The 15539-nt window shown below is 34.9% G+C and overlaps 1 long non-coding RNA gene across 2 annotated transcripts in view; it reads right to left on the reverse strand.

The window, feature by feature from the left end:
- The window catches only part of LOC123789047 (uncharacterized), a 450578-nt gene that overhangs the window by 36114 nt on the left and 398925 nt on the right, over nucleotides 1–15539 (reverse strand). For both annotated transcript variants that reach the window (XR_006778839.2, XR_015723746.1), the window contains one exon: nucleotides 708–816. This is a non-coding gene — a long non-coding RNA (uncharacterized LOC123789047). The remainder of the gene's footprint in view (nucleotides 1–707; nucleotides 817–15539) is intronic.

Here is a 15539-nt window from a genome sequence, read left to right on the forward strand (position 1 = left end):
ATAAAAGCAAAAACAAGTGGAATCATATCAAATTAAAAAACTTTTGCATAGCAAAGTAAACACTCAACAGAGTGAAAAGGCAACCAACAGAACGGGACAAAATATTAGTAAACCATATATCTGGTAAGAGGTTAATTTCCAAAATACATAAGGAATTCCTACAATTCCATAGCCTAAAAGCAAATTAAAAACGGGCAAAAGACTTCAGTAGACATTTCTCCAAAAAAGACATATGAATAACCAGTAGGGCCATTTGAAAAGGTGACTAACATCACTAATCATCAGACAAATGCAAATCAAAACCACAATGAGACATCACCTTGCACCTGTTATAATTAATATATATATAATATACATACCATGTGTATAGATATCATGTATACACACTATATAAACATATATACACATATATACACACACAAGCTGTATATATACACACACTACATATATACACACTACATGATATATATAATATAAACAATAAACAATAACAAGTATTAGTCAGGTTGTGAAGAAATTAGAACACTTACAAAAGAACTCTTAAAACTCAACAAGAAAATAAACAACACAATTAAAAAATGGTCCAAAGACCTTATCAGACTCCTCATCAAAAAAGATATAAAGATGGCAAATAAAGACATGAAAAAATGTCCCATATCACACGTCATCAAGGAAATGCAAATTAAAAATGAGATATTATTACACACCTATTAGAAATGCCATTATCCAGAACACCGTCAACACCAAATGTTGCCAAGGATGTAGAGCAACAGGAGCTCTTTTTCACTGCCGGTGGAAATGCAAATGTCGCAGCCCCTGTGGAAGACAGTTTGGTCATTTCTTACAATACTAAACATACTCTCACCATATGATGCAATGATCTTTCATCTTGGTATTTACCTAAAGAAGTCGAAAATGTAAATGTCTGCACAAAAATCTGCCTATGGCTGTTAGCAATTTTATTCATAATTGCCAAAACTTGAAAGCAACGAAGATGTCGTTCAGTAGGTCAGTGGTTGAATAAGCTATGATACATCCAGACAATGGAATATTATTCAGTGTTAATAAGAAATTAAATATCAAGCCATAAAAAGACATAGTGGAACCTTAAATGCATATTACTAAGTGAAAGAAGCTAATCTGGGAAGGCTACATAGTGTACAATTCAAACTATATGACATTCAGGAAAAGACAAAATTATGGAGACAGCAAAAAAATTCAGTGGTTGACTGTGGTGGAGGAGAGGAGGTGAACAGGCAGAGTACATAGATTTTTAAGACATTGAAAATGCTCTGCAAAATGTTATAATGACAGATATAAGTCATACATTTGTCCAAACCCACAGAAGGTACAACACCAAGAGTGAAACCTAATGTCAACTATGGATTTGGGGTGATGATGATATGTCAATGTAGGGTCATCCTTGGTAAAAAAAAAATGTACAATTCTGGTTAGTGATGATGATAATGGGGAAGGCTATGATGTGCAGGACTAGAAAGTATATAGGAAATATCTGTACCTTCCTCTCAATTTTGTTATAAACCTAAAACTGATCTAAAAAAAATAGGTCCTGATAACAATTTTTTAAAATAAGGCCATACGTTTCCCTCCCCTCCTTTCTGCCAGAACATTTACTTTAGAAAACTTGTACGTACTTTCTTCTCTATTTGAAAGTATATAAATACTTTTGAAAGCAATTAGGCCTTTTGTCAGCTTTATAACTAGGAATGTCTTTCTTAAGTACGCGGGAGCCTTCTCTATGAAATGGAAGCATCAAGGGAGATAGTACCACTATCTCTGGATTTCTGGGGAAAGATTGGTACTTAAGATATGTGGGCACCTTGCTTCATGTTACAAAACTACCTCCTATCACAAAGATATGAGAAATCTGTTTCTCCTCTAGAAAAAGCTGATTAGCTAATCTCAATTACCAGGCAAATCTAAATTAAATATGTGTGAGAAGTGGTGTTAAATCTTCTTACTTGAGGAGTAGTTATTGTTTATCTTGACAACATGCATGTAATGGGTTGCTTCTGCCCGGTTATATAAGAGGTTGAGATTTCTTCCTGTTTTTGAAATCTCAGCAGATTGCCTGTGATATGCATCATATTCTGATTTAATGCTTACTCAATAATAAAAGTGGTCTCTCTCCTACTTTGCGGAGTGGTTTTCTGGGATGGGAGATTTGTTTTTAATTAGATTTCTACAACACTACAAAATACCATAAAATGCTATAATTTAAATGATTTTGTTTTATTTGAAATCTAAGTTACTTTCAAAATTTCACTGGTAATAACATTGTGATAAAATATAATACTCATATTCATCTGAATTTCTAGTTTTTCAAATAGCTTCCTAAAAAGAAATTGAGTCAAAGATTAAATTTTATTTAGCTCTTTATATATGTACAATAGTCTCATTTACTATATGTTCCTGAAAAAATATATAGAAATAAAACACACAAATATCAAGCAATAAATTTACATAGTATAATGGAGATAATGTTCTCAGATAATTAGAAAAAGATAATATTCCTATTTTTTGTAAATGCTTACTTTCTTATTCCTAAGAATTAAAATATATATATATATATATATATATATATATATATATATATATAGTTACAAAAATGTTAAGGAGATTAAACATTAAATCTCAATAGGTTCATTTTCTGAAATAATTTTTTGCCTTACATTCTACTCTTCTGGTTTCCTCAAAGTAACCCTAAGTAGACAGAGAACCTTTTTAAATGTGTAGTAGAAGGTGGGCTGATGGTAACTTTCACAAAAGAATAAATAGCAGGAGATTATAATGATGATTTTGATGCTATTTTATCACTTTTCCTAAAACTTTTCAAGTGAAGATCTAATGAAATTCTTGCTAAAAGTGCTCCTGTACCCAGTATTCATATAAAAGCTCTAGGAAACTATGCATTTTCATCTCACTGAGGGCTACTGATTCTTACCATTTTATTACAGAAAAGTCAATCAGACTCAAAAGTAGAGACAACAGTTTAATGGACTCTCATGTACTCAGCTTCTCGTTTCACCTACACCCTACCCATTAGCCACCCCAAAAGTAGTTTATTCACTTATAAATATTTCAGTGTATATCTAAAAGAAATCTTTTAACAATGTAATCATATTGCCATTTTACTATATTATTATTTTCACATCCCATAATATTAAAAATAATTTCTTAATGTAATTAACATCTCCTAGATTTTTAAAAATTTGTTCACATTGGAATTTATATAAAGCCCACATATTTTATCTGTTCGGTGTATCTTTTAAATCACTTATTATCTGCAGATTCTCCCCACCCTTATTCTTCCCTTAAAGTTTATTTGTTGAAGAATCCAGTTCATTTTTCTGTAGAGATTTTTCTGTACACCCTAGATTTTGCTGATTGCATCCCTGTCCTATCAAATTAACACGACACTCAGCTCCCTGTATAGCCTACATTTATGGTAGTTAGATCTAGAAGATTGCTGAGACTCCAGTTTGATATTTCAGGGCATTCTATACTTCCACAAGGAGATGCATAATGTCTGGTGTGTGCGTGTATTTTTGTGTGTGTGAGAGTGTATATGTGTGTATGTGCAAGTGTGTATGATGTCAGCAGTCATTGGTGATCATTATCTAGATCATTTAATTCACTGGAGGTTAAAAATTATGATATTCTAATTCTATAATTTCCGCTTTCATGTCTTAGCTAAAAGATTTCTATAAAAAGAAACTTTATCAGTTATTTGATTATACTGTATATTAGTAATATACAGTTCACAGAGGAAAATAAAGCATTGATTCACCTGTTTTACTTTCCTCTACAATTACTTGATTGTCTACCACATTCCAAAGGTGATCAATGAACTTCTAGTTTTTATTTTTTGCTATTATTTTAAACTTAGAGATTTAAGATTAATTGGAAGGTTTTTCATACATTGCAATCAATATTCTTGCTGATGTTCCAAGATAATTTTATTTGACTAATCGGAGCTTCCAGAATTTGGTTTCTGAGTCCTTTGACACAAACCTAGCAATCTGATAACTTCTTTGTTTTTTGGCATATTAAGATGTTCCAGGTTCAGTTTGTACACTTCTTTTTTTAAAGATTTTATTTATTTATTTATTTATTTATTTATTTATTTATTTGAGAGAGAGAGAATGAAAGAGAGAGAAAGCATGAGTGGGGGGAGGGTTGGAGGCAGAAGCAGACTCCCTGCAGATTATGGAGCCCCCTGCGGGACTTGATCCTGGGACTCCGGGATCATGACCTGAGCCGAAGGCAGTCGCTTAACCAACTGAGCCACCCAGGGGCACCAGTTTGTATACTTCTTGCCCTCAATACAGAATCAGTCATTTCCCCCAGGAGCTCTGGTTCCTTTTATGAGAAAAATATATTGGATGGAACACAATCTGGATACTAGGGATACTCATTGCAATTGGATGTGTGTCACTTAAATACTTTGATACTGATTCTTACTCCTTAAAGGTATGTCACCTTTTAGTCAAAATCTTTGAAAATATTTTTAGGGTTTGGTATATTTTCTTTGCATTATTTCTCTACAAGTAAATATATAATATAGACAGAGATCTAGCAGGTCTCTAATTTTTCTGTATTGTGTTCATTTTTAGAAAACAAGACAAAATACAATAAAGTGTTAGAGCAAAAAGTACAAATTCCTTAAGAAATCCAAGTCATGAATTCTTCCTACTAAGGCACATACCTAGGTAGTTGAGGGCACCAATTTTAGTACTTTTGATGTGCAAGACACAGACTAATTGCTCTTTAATATACTACTTGATTTAATTACTATTATAATCCTATTATGAGGTACTATTATTTTCCTTATGTTCTAGTTATTGAATCAAAGCCCCAAAGGTTAAGTATAACATTCCCTAAGAAGTTTTTTTTTAATCACTGTTATACTGTTTAGAGATAAATACTACCAAAGGATAGTGTAAATATCTGTTCATCAGCTGATGTATGAATGTCCAAATTTGATATAAGAAAGCATTTTGTGCTAATGATGAGATAAGGTAATGGGTTCTCAAAATATATGATGTAAGTTAAAGGTATGATTGCCCATATATAGGTTTGCTATATTGAAACTTGCAGGCTTGGTAATGTAGTAAGAAATGGAAGGTAGTAGTAGGCAACTATGATACAACATTTTCCTTATATGATAATTAAGTAACAGAATTGGTCCTTGAGTACTAAAGTGGCTTCTCCTCTAGCCTAAAAATTAAAAATAAATAATAAAAATAAGCACATAAACAAACAAATCACTGACTGACTGTCTGGGAGGCCTCTAACCTGGTAGATTCCTCACTCCCTGAGGGTATGGAAAGCATTCTACCTTAGGTCTACTTCAAAGGAAAAAGGCAGGAGAAACACCAGGGAAACATTACAGTGTATCTTGAGTCCAGAGATTGTTTTTGAAGACCTGTTTTTTGGACTGATAATAATTAAAATGAGAATGGCCTAAGTTGATCAGCAGTTTCTTTCCCCCAATACCAGAACGTGGATCTATCTTCGTGAACTCAAGAATGGACAGTGTAGCTCTTGATTTGCCAGATACCTCCAACCCTATATGTGAATGTCCATCTTACCAAATTCTCAAAACTGACGATTATAACTGTTTAATTATCTGCCTTTTCTTCTTCCAAAAATATTCACAAGGAAAAAATAAGGATATTCACAAGGATTATAATAATAAGGAAAAATGCTTATACAGACTGCTGTATCAAGAAGAATCACTGATATGCGAAATCAGCCTAAATGTAGAGAATTGCTGATTCACAGCAACCAATCTGCACTCATTTTTTTCTTATTATGAAAATAGTTGATATATTCTTGTTGGAAAGTTTAAGAATCAATTATGTAGGGCAGTGGTTTTCAAAATGTGGCCTCCACACCAGCAACCTCAACATCACCTGGTAACTCATTACAGATGAAATTCTCAGGCCTCAGATGCCCAACAATCTGTATTTGAATAAACCCCCATAAGTAATACTGATGCATGATAAATTTTGAGAATCACTCATATAGGTAGAGAATCCTGTGAGAATATGTAAATCAACTAGCTCATCAATTATCAACCCACAGAAAATCTCAAAGTACAGTGACTGAATACTGTATCTTCATCTATAAAGAACACATGCTTTACACATAGATGATGTATGTGCAAGGCTTCAAACAGTCTGTTCCCATTTGTTTTCATCACAATTCCACACAATTCCACAAGAAGAAATATGGTACTTGTAGTTAAAATTAAAATATCTTCTCCCTGCTATCATGGAAATATATGGGAAAAGGTTTCTTGTTTTTTGTCTTAATCTAATTGCTAAGAAAATAAGTTTTAAAAATGGGACATTTAGGCCCATTTTGTTGTACAATTCCCCACAATATTTTTTAAAGAACATCTTGCAATTCATTTATAAAAAGAAGCAATTTATTCATTTCCCCTGCTGGGGTCAGCTTAAAAAAATTAACATTAGCATTAACATTTGCTTTTGTAACTGTCAGTGCTCTTATCTATTTGTCAATAAGGCAGTGGTGAGCATTCTGAAACAGTATAATCAGCCTAATTAAGTTGACCATAAGGTCTTCCTGCTGAGAGAATCTGGAGTGGAAATACTACTGTGAAATTTCCCTTTCCTGTTACAGACATATTTTCAACATCTAAGTTCCTTTCCTATGTGTGATGTGGGATATAGAACCCATTGTTTATCATGACGACAAGATCCTCTTGAGAAGATCAGAAACTCTACAAACGTTGGCAACCAGGAGTGCCCGAGAGGCTCAGTGGTTGAGTGTCCAACTCTTGGTTTTGGCTCAGGTCATGATCTCAGGGTCATGAGATCGAGCCCTTCATCAGGTTCCCCACTCAGTGGGGAGTCTTCTTGAAATTCTCTCTCCCTCTGCCCCTCCCACCCCTCTCTAAAATTAAAAAAAAAAAAAGAAATGTTGGCAACCAATATATTGGAACATTGGAAAGTCAAAGAACTAATCCCAAGGAAAATGGATTCACTTTGCTTTGTTGTAAAATACCAAGACAATCAGATTCTTCAAAGTGATGAAATTAATGTATCTCTTTCTCTTCCTTTCCTTAGATCACACATCTAGTTCCATCTTTCCTTGCTGTATTTCTTCAAGTTTACTCAATTTATCTGTTTGATCCCATTTCCACCTTCTGTTGACTCTTACCTTTGATTATTTGGGCCTGATCTAAATTGTCACTGAGGTTTGCAGTACTAAGATGCCAGTCCCTCTATCTCATAGTCCAAGTAGAGACATGTCATATCTCTCCTCCACCAGATCTATCCACTTAACCCTGTCAACAACTTGATTTCAGACTTCTAGCCTCCAGAACTGTGAGAGAAAAAAAAAATCTGTTATGTTAAGCTACCCAGTTTGTTGTACTTTATTATTGTAGTCCTAGGAAACTTATACAACATCCAAAACAGATCTCTAATTCTATCTCCCACTCCAAACAAGTCAGTTGCTCTCCACAGTCTCAGTGTATATGACCACACATCCACTCAATTATCTTTACTAAACACAATGAGAATCACCCTTGATGTTGCTTTCTTTCCCATATTCGTATTTTAACTAAGATCTGTGACATATTCTCATTCATACAACAAACAGTTAAGCAACTGAATGTGCCAGACACTATTCTAGGCAGCAGGAGGAAATAAGGCAAGGGGCCCTTGCACTTACAACTTCATAATCAAGAGAAACAAAACAAAATCAAGTACAAGTAATCAAGAACACAAACGTGAAAATATTAGATGGCGATAAATGACAGCATTTAAAACATAGTCTGTGATAAGATAGTGTGGAATAGGAAGTGGCACTGAACTGTTGTAGGAGTGACAACAGTGTGACACAGTGGGATGAGAGTGTCACAGTGAGTGCAAAGGTTCTGAGGTTGAAATAATCTTGGCATTTAAGGAAAGGGGAATGGGGGTGGAAATAGAAATAGAATAAGCAAATGGGATAGAGTGGCCATGTGCTGATAAGGGGCCAGATTATGCCCTTATTTTCCAATATTTTTTTTCTAAGTACATGTTCTATGTACATTGGGTGATAGCCTATAACTTCTTTACTTATCACTCCTATCACCTAGTCCAAATCACCAATATTCTTTCTTTGTTAACTATAAACAATATTTTTTCTAAGTACATTGGGTGATAGCCCTAATAGCTTCTTTTCTTATCACTCCTATCACCTAGTCCCAATTACCATTATTCTTTCTTTGTTAACTATCTTAATAATTACTTACCTGGTTCCCCTGTTTCCTATCTCTCATCCCTTCCAAGTTCTGCATGTCAACTATAGTGATATTTAAATATGCAAATAAAATATGTATTGTCTCTCCTCTACTTAAAATCCCTCAGTGACTTCCTATTGTGCGTCCAATAAATTCGAACACCTTACTGTGACTGGAGTAAAGGTCAAGTGAATTAACAGATATTAACCACTAAGAGCAGTGGTTGGCATATGTGCAGGACTCAAGGAATGTGAATTAAATGTCTTCCTACACAAATATAACATGGCATTTTTCTCCATGTCTGGACCAACTCTTCTTTTTCTTTTCTAGAATGTTCTGTCAAAGTTACAAATAATCCAACTATGAAAGACAACTGTGCTACCTGGTTACAAACTCACATATTCACAGGGCTCAGAATAACAATGAAAAATGAGCTGGGTTGGGTTGTAAGGAAAAATAAAGGGACAGTGGAGACTGGAAATTTGGAAGATAGATGCAGAATCAAACGGGGAGGGGCGCCTGGGTGGCATAGCGGTTAAGCGTCTGCCTTCGGCTCAGGGCGTGATCCCGGCGTTATGGGATCGAGCCCCACATCAGGCTCCTCCGCTGTGAGCCTGCTTCTTCCTCTCCCACTCCCCCTGCTTGTGTTCCCTCTCTCGCTGGCTGTCTCTATCTCTGTCGGATAAATAAATAAAATCTTTAAAAAAAAAAAAAAGAATCAAACGGGGAGCGGCACCTGGGTGGCTCAGCCGTTAAATGTCTGCCTTCGGCTCAGGTCATGATCCCAGTGTCCTGGGATTGAGCTTTGCATCGGGCTCCCTGCTGGGCAGGAAGCCTGTGGGGAGCCCGCTTCTCCCTCTCACACTCCCCTTGCTTGGGTTCCCTCTATCGCTGTCTATCTTGTCAAATAAGTAAATAAAATCTTAAAAAAAAAAAAAAGAATCAAACGGAGATTGCTACTATTTAGTTCCAACTGAGTGTTCCCATGTTGGGCAGCTATCTCATGGTTGAGATTTAAAAATTTTTTTTTCCAAGGGAAGTCAGAAATCATACTTTTATAAGAAATATCTAAATATGACTTTATAAATACTGGCATTTAATTAAATTTTTAACTGTACAGGCGCAGAAGAACCCATCCATATGCCGGATCCAGCAGCTGGCTGCTAGTTTGAGGTTTTTACTATTATGGAAAGGGGGAGGGGTACACAACAATAAGTTTTGATGAGGATATGAGATAGAGATTTGGATCATCTAATTCTGTTCAGGAGAAGAAAGCCAAGGTCTTGAGCTATATACCAAATCATTCTGTTTTGTTTTTCTCAATAAAAAATAATAAATTCTCAATACATGTATAGGCCAGTTACTGATCTAAAAGTGTTACGTATATTAATACTTAAAACTACCCTGAGAGATGGTTACTATTTTGATCTCTTATTAATGATGAAGGAACAGAAAATCAGGTAAACTAAGGGTTTGCCCAGGATCTCACTTCCAGGAAGAGAGAAAAAGGCTGGAGGAGAGTGTACTATGAGGCAGAAGAGCACTATAAGAGGAAGGAGATGAGACTGATGAGGCACCAGGTAGTTCTGCCTGGCATCTGCCTTACACAGCATCCACTGATGATTACTAGTCCCAGCAGACCATTTCTAAGAATTTCAAAACATCACATAATGGGCCTGTCCTAGCTTTAATAGTAAATAGGCCAGCTTGTTCTGCAAATGCTTATATATATTGTCATCTTTCTTCCCTCATCTTCATGCTCTCCACACCAGCCCATCTGTTCCATCACCCCCTCCCCATAGGTTGTTACTCCATCCCCAAGGAGCACAGCCACCAACACTGAAGCAGAAGAATGCAATGACATAATGGTGATAGTTTTTTTTTTTTAATCAAATTTACACATAAAATGCATTGCCAGCAAGAACTCTTATCAGGTCACAGCTGTTTCACAGTGAGTCATCCATCACTCTGAGGACTATCCCACATGGACCAAAGCAATGAAATCCCACGCACCAGGGAATAAATAAATTTATGCTAACTCAAGAATGTCTTCCATCAAATATTTGCAGGAAACTTTTACACTAGTTAGGTTAGGAGAATGCAGCATTGTTGCATAAATATACTGTAAGTATTTTTTTTAAGATTTCTTATTTATTTATTTGACAGAGAGAGACAGCCAGCGAGACACAAGCAGGGGGGAGTGAGAGAGGAAGAAGCAGGCTCCCAGCGGAGGAGCCCGATGTGGGACTTGATCCGGAATGCTGAGATCACACCCTGAGCCAAAGGCAGACACCTAACGACTGCGCTACCCAGGCGTCCCACTGTAAGTATTTTTTAACGAAACTCTAAGAATATGAGAATTTTGAAAATGAATGATTACCTCAGTAAAGAGAGTACTGCATTCTACCACAGCTTTGGAAAATTATACACTTTCTTTTGCCAAACAAGAAAAAAATTCAAAAAGTTAAATAGCTTTTAATAGGACCTACCAATAGACCCTTAATAGGCCCAGTCGGAGAAACAGACAACTGTCACATAGTAACATTTGAATTTGGTCCAAAACTTCTGACATTCCCAGAATATATCCTCCAATTGCCTGTCATAGAGCCTGAAATTTCTATTCTATTGGGATAAGGCAAAATGCCAATGAAATAGTAATAAACGGTCATGAAATATATATGCACAGATTGACTTCCTCTCTTGCAAAAATGAATGGAGAGCTTGGGTAGCCTAGGCATTGGACATATTGCCAAAAGGAGATAGGACATCACCAAGAGAGGAAGAAGATACCAAATAAAACTTCTCCTCTCTGATAAAATTGACCAGGCTGGTCATGCTGCTCTATTTCTTTGGAAAACAAAGTAAGAAATGCAAAAAAAAAAAAAAAAAAAAAAAAAAAAAGAGAAAAAAAAAGAAAGAAAGAAAAGGCAGTGATTAAAACCAAATCAAACCAAACCAAAAGAACCAACCAACCAACCAAACAAAAATAGAACAAAACTCAAAACATCAAGGGCCAGTATGTATTTTAACTACTGGACTTGGAATGCACATGCTACCAATTTCTCTGGTAAGGTGACTGCGTAGATAGACTGTCCTTGACTTTGAAACCAGGAAGCTTATTTGAAAGTTTTCAGGAGATGAGTACTTATTTCTCTTATTTCTCTATTGCCTTCCTGTATTTTCTCTATCAACAAGTACTGAGTAAGGCTCTTCTTGAATTCATCCCAGAGTGTAGATGCACTATCTTCTCTGGCACCCTTTATGTTAAATGGTTCTCTTTAAAAGGTAGTCCTAGTCTCATAGCTTCTCCTTATTAATTCTGAAGCCACAGAGAATAAAAGATTGGAAAATAATGCTCTCGGCCTCACTAGTCAGAAAGAGGCCTCACAACAGTGGTAACCTATGGACCTTCCTATTCATCCAGCACAATGTTTATGTTTAATAACTTCAAGCAGTGCTTTACAGCAGAAATATAATGTGAGCCACATATGTAATTCAGAATTTTCTGGTAGCCACATTAAAAGGTTAAATATATCTATTATTAATATTTTAAATGTTAATTTTACATGAAATACTTTATAACTAAAAATATTTAAACTACTTTATTTTTGTGTTTTATTTAAACCAATTTATCCAAACCATTATTATTTCAACAGGTAGTTAATATAAAAATCTATCAGGTTGATATTTTGTCTTCTTTTTTCATACTAAGTCTTCAAATCTAGTTTGTGCTTTACACTTACAGCTTATTTCAATTATATGCTACATTTTCAGTGGCTAACGTGAAGTGCAGTCCCATGAAAGCAATGAAGTTGTGCTTAATGGAAAAATATTTTTAAATAACTAATTTTTAAATGCAAATTAATTACAATTAAATAAATAGAAAATTAAGTTCCTTGGTTTCTCTAAACATATTATAAGTTTTCAATAGATACTTGTTGGCTACCATAATCTAAAAAAATTAGCACAAATCTAAAGGATTGAGTCATTGAAGGAGTCACATAAGGTGAATATAGCATCTCCTAGTAGCCTGAAAGAAAAACACTGAAGTAAAAATTCTAATTCAAACCCAAATCATAACCAAATGAAGCATTTCTGTGGAAGAAAATATCTTTCAGGAACAAAAATCCTTCTATATGTTCAAGCTGACATATAGAATGAAGACTACACCAGCCTTTGATTTAGACTATATGAGAATGTTAGTTCCTCCATTTATCATCTGGAGTGTCAATATTGGATAATGGACAAGCTTTGATCTTGAAAACCAAGCTAGACCTACATGTTCTACATCTGACACTGGATTAAAATCAAAAGAAATTTATCTATGAATGACAATAAAAACACCAATATATTTATCATTAAAACAGATGGATAAAACAAAAGTTATAGTATCATTTATAATGCCCAAATATTTAGGTTATTCATATAATAATTTACTTAATTTTATTTTCAAAGTTTGAGGATAGCCATGTATATAGAGAAGTGATTCAGTGACTTAATATTGATTCTTCTACTACATGGAGAAATAAATATACAAGTTTGTGTTCAGTTAAAGGGTATAAAGGTCTTTCTTGGAACTACTGTACGTTGAGTGCAGTTAGTCCTTCCATACAGAATTACAAATAAAAAATCATAGTTTGGCCAGAGAAAAGACAAATTTTATGACTTAAATACTTTTCCAGAACACAGCAACTTAAATGTTTTGGAAAATACAGCCTCTATTATTTTAACCCAGGTATTTCTTTCCCCTCTATATACAAACCTCCAATACCTGCTTACCCATTCACATTCTCAGCTGATGGCATTGTTTCTAACTTAATTGAAAAAACTGAAGCAATATGAAAAATTTCAATAGCTCTGACCACTGTATCTACTCATTGACTCTCATTTGTACCCTCTTACTCTATGTGAACAGCCTGTGCTCCAAATGAATGCTGACTTTCTCACTTTTACACTAAATTCCATCTTCCCTCACCTACTCTCCAGCAATTTCTTCACCTTTTTTATCATTAATTCTCTTCTTACTAGTAATAAAGTTTCATTAAGCCATACACGATATCTTCTCCCATCTTAAAAGAAAAGCTCTCTTGACACAAACACCCCTATAGCTATTTCCCTATTTCACTGCTCCCTTTTATCGAAAACCCCCCAAAAGTTCTTTAGCCTCACTATCTACAAGTACTCTTCTATTCTCTCCTATTCTCTCAAACTCAGCTAAACGAATTTCACCCCATCACTTTTCTGAAACTAGTCTTTCTTGTCAGTGACCTCTATATTGATAAATCTATTTACCAGTCTCGGTTAATCTTTCTTTCTTTTTTTTTTTTTTTAAAGATTTTATTTATTTATTTGACAGAGATAGAGACAGCCAGCGAGAGAGGGAACACAAGCAGGGGGAGTGGGAGAGGAAGAAGCAGGCTCATAGCAGAAGAGCCTGATGTGGGGCTCGATCCCAGATCGCCGGGATCACGCCCTGAGCCGAAGGCAGACGCTTAACCGCTGTGCCACCCAGGCGCCCCTCGGTTAATCTTTCTTTGACTATTTCTCTTTTCTAAAACATTTCTTCTTTCAGGAGAACCCCAATCTCCTGGTTTTCCTTCTATCTCAAAAATTCTTTTACTGATTTCTCTACTTTGCCCCACACTCTGAACAAAGGCACACAATAGGATTGAATGACTGGAATTCTATTTGAACATTAGGATTTGGTCCTTAGAACTATTTTACAATTACTTGCATGATTTCATTTAATTTCAATGCTTTGAATATTACTTTCTGTGGGCAACACTTGCCTTTATAGTTCCAGCCTGGAATTTTTTCCTAGCTCTAGGCTCATACATCTAACTGACAGGATGACTTCTCTGCTTGGATGTCTTATAGGCAACTTAACTTAAAACGAAAATCCTTGTTTTTCTCCCTGGGGTGTTTCCCATGTTATTAATGACTAATCGTTCTTCTACCTGCTCAGGTCAATGATTTCAGAATAATCCCTCACTCCCCTTTCTCTACTGCCCCATATCCAATTTGTTGCTTTATTTTGCATTCATTTGATTATTAAAGAGGTGACTATGTTTCCAAATATATATTTATTTTATATTTTATCTATTAAGTGATCAGATCTTTGATCCATTTTCCTTTTGGAGTGTTGCTCTTTTAGTTATTCTTTATCGGTATGTACTACTACTTCTTTTTGTCCAGAATAGAAATTGCTTTATTGTATTTTTCTGGGGTTTATAAATGGAATAGTGTCATTGTTTTAAAAAGATGAATAATACATAAATATAGAGCAAAGTGAGTATGATCTCAAATCCTACCACCCTGAGAAAAACACCATTAATATTTCAGCGATCATCTTTTTTTATATCTCTTGATTAATATAAATATAAATTTAATAGGACTATAGCACACCTGCAATCTTAGTTTTTCATTTTATTTATGTGTTTCCAGTGGACACATTCATCTAAAGCAGTTTCTTCTTTTCTTACTTTCCCTTTTCTTACTCCCTTCCTCACATCATCTCCTCCTGAAACACTCACCCCCATCTCCCACTGCAGGTATCCAGTCTGAACAACCCAATGAGTATTCTTATGTAAATCTCTAGGCCAACATAATTAAGCCTCACTAAGGCTGTATAATCTCTCTTTCTCTCCTCCACTCCCCCCCCACACAAAGATTTTTAGTAATCATTTATTTTGTCAAATATACAAAAAAAAAGGTATATTCAGAGACGTTCTCTGTCTCATTTTCCCTATACTCCACTTAAGTAACAAGTTTTATTCACCTTTTGCCTCATCCCTTTCCCTTTTAAACTATAAACAAATATATTAATATACTGTTACTTCTTTTCTTCTTCTCTAGATGAATGGTAGTATATCATACATGCTTTTCTCCAACTTGCATTTTTTTCACCTAAAAAAGCTGTTCTGGACACCACTATGTAGTATGTAGTGTGTAAAGACCTACCTCCTTTCTTTTTAAAGGAGTCTAAAACTCCATTGTGTGGATGTATTCTAATTCATTCAACCATTTCTTTGTTGATGCACTTTTGGCAGTAATTAGCTTTGTTCATATGTCTTTTAATATTTGTATAGTGTATCATTCTTATAGATGGCTGGAAATGGGATTGGTAGTCAATAGGTAAACTCATATATAATTTTCCTATATGTTGCATATCACATTTCTAGCAACAACACATGAGAAAACTTATTTAATATATTTTTGGCAAGTATTGTTTGGTAAAATATACCAAATACCTCAGTGC

Source organism: Ursus americanus, chromosome 3 (assembly GCF_024610735.1).
Source record: "Ursus americanus isolate L20-20 chromosome 3, mUrsAme1.1.p, whole genome shotgun sequence".
Lineage (NCBI taxonomy): Eukaryota > Metazoa > Chordata > Mammalia > Carnivora > Ursidae > Ursus > Ursus americanus.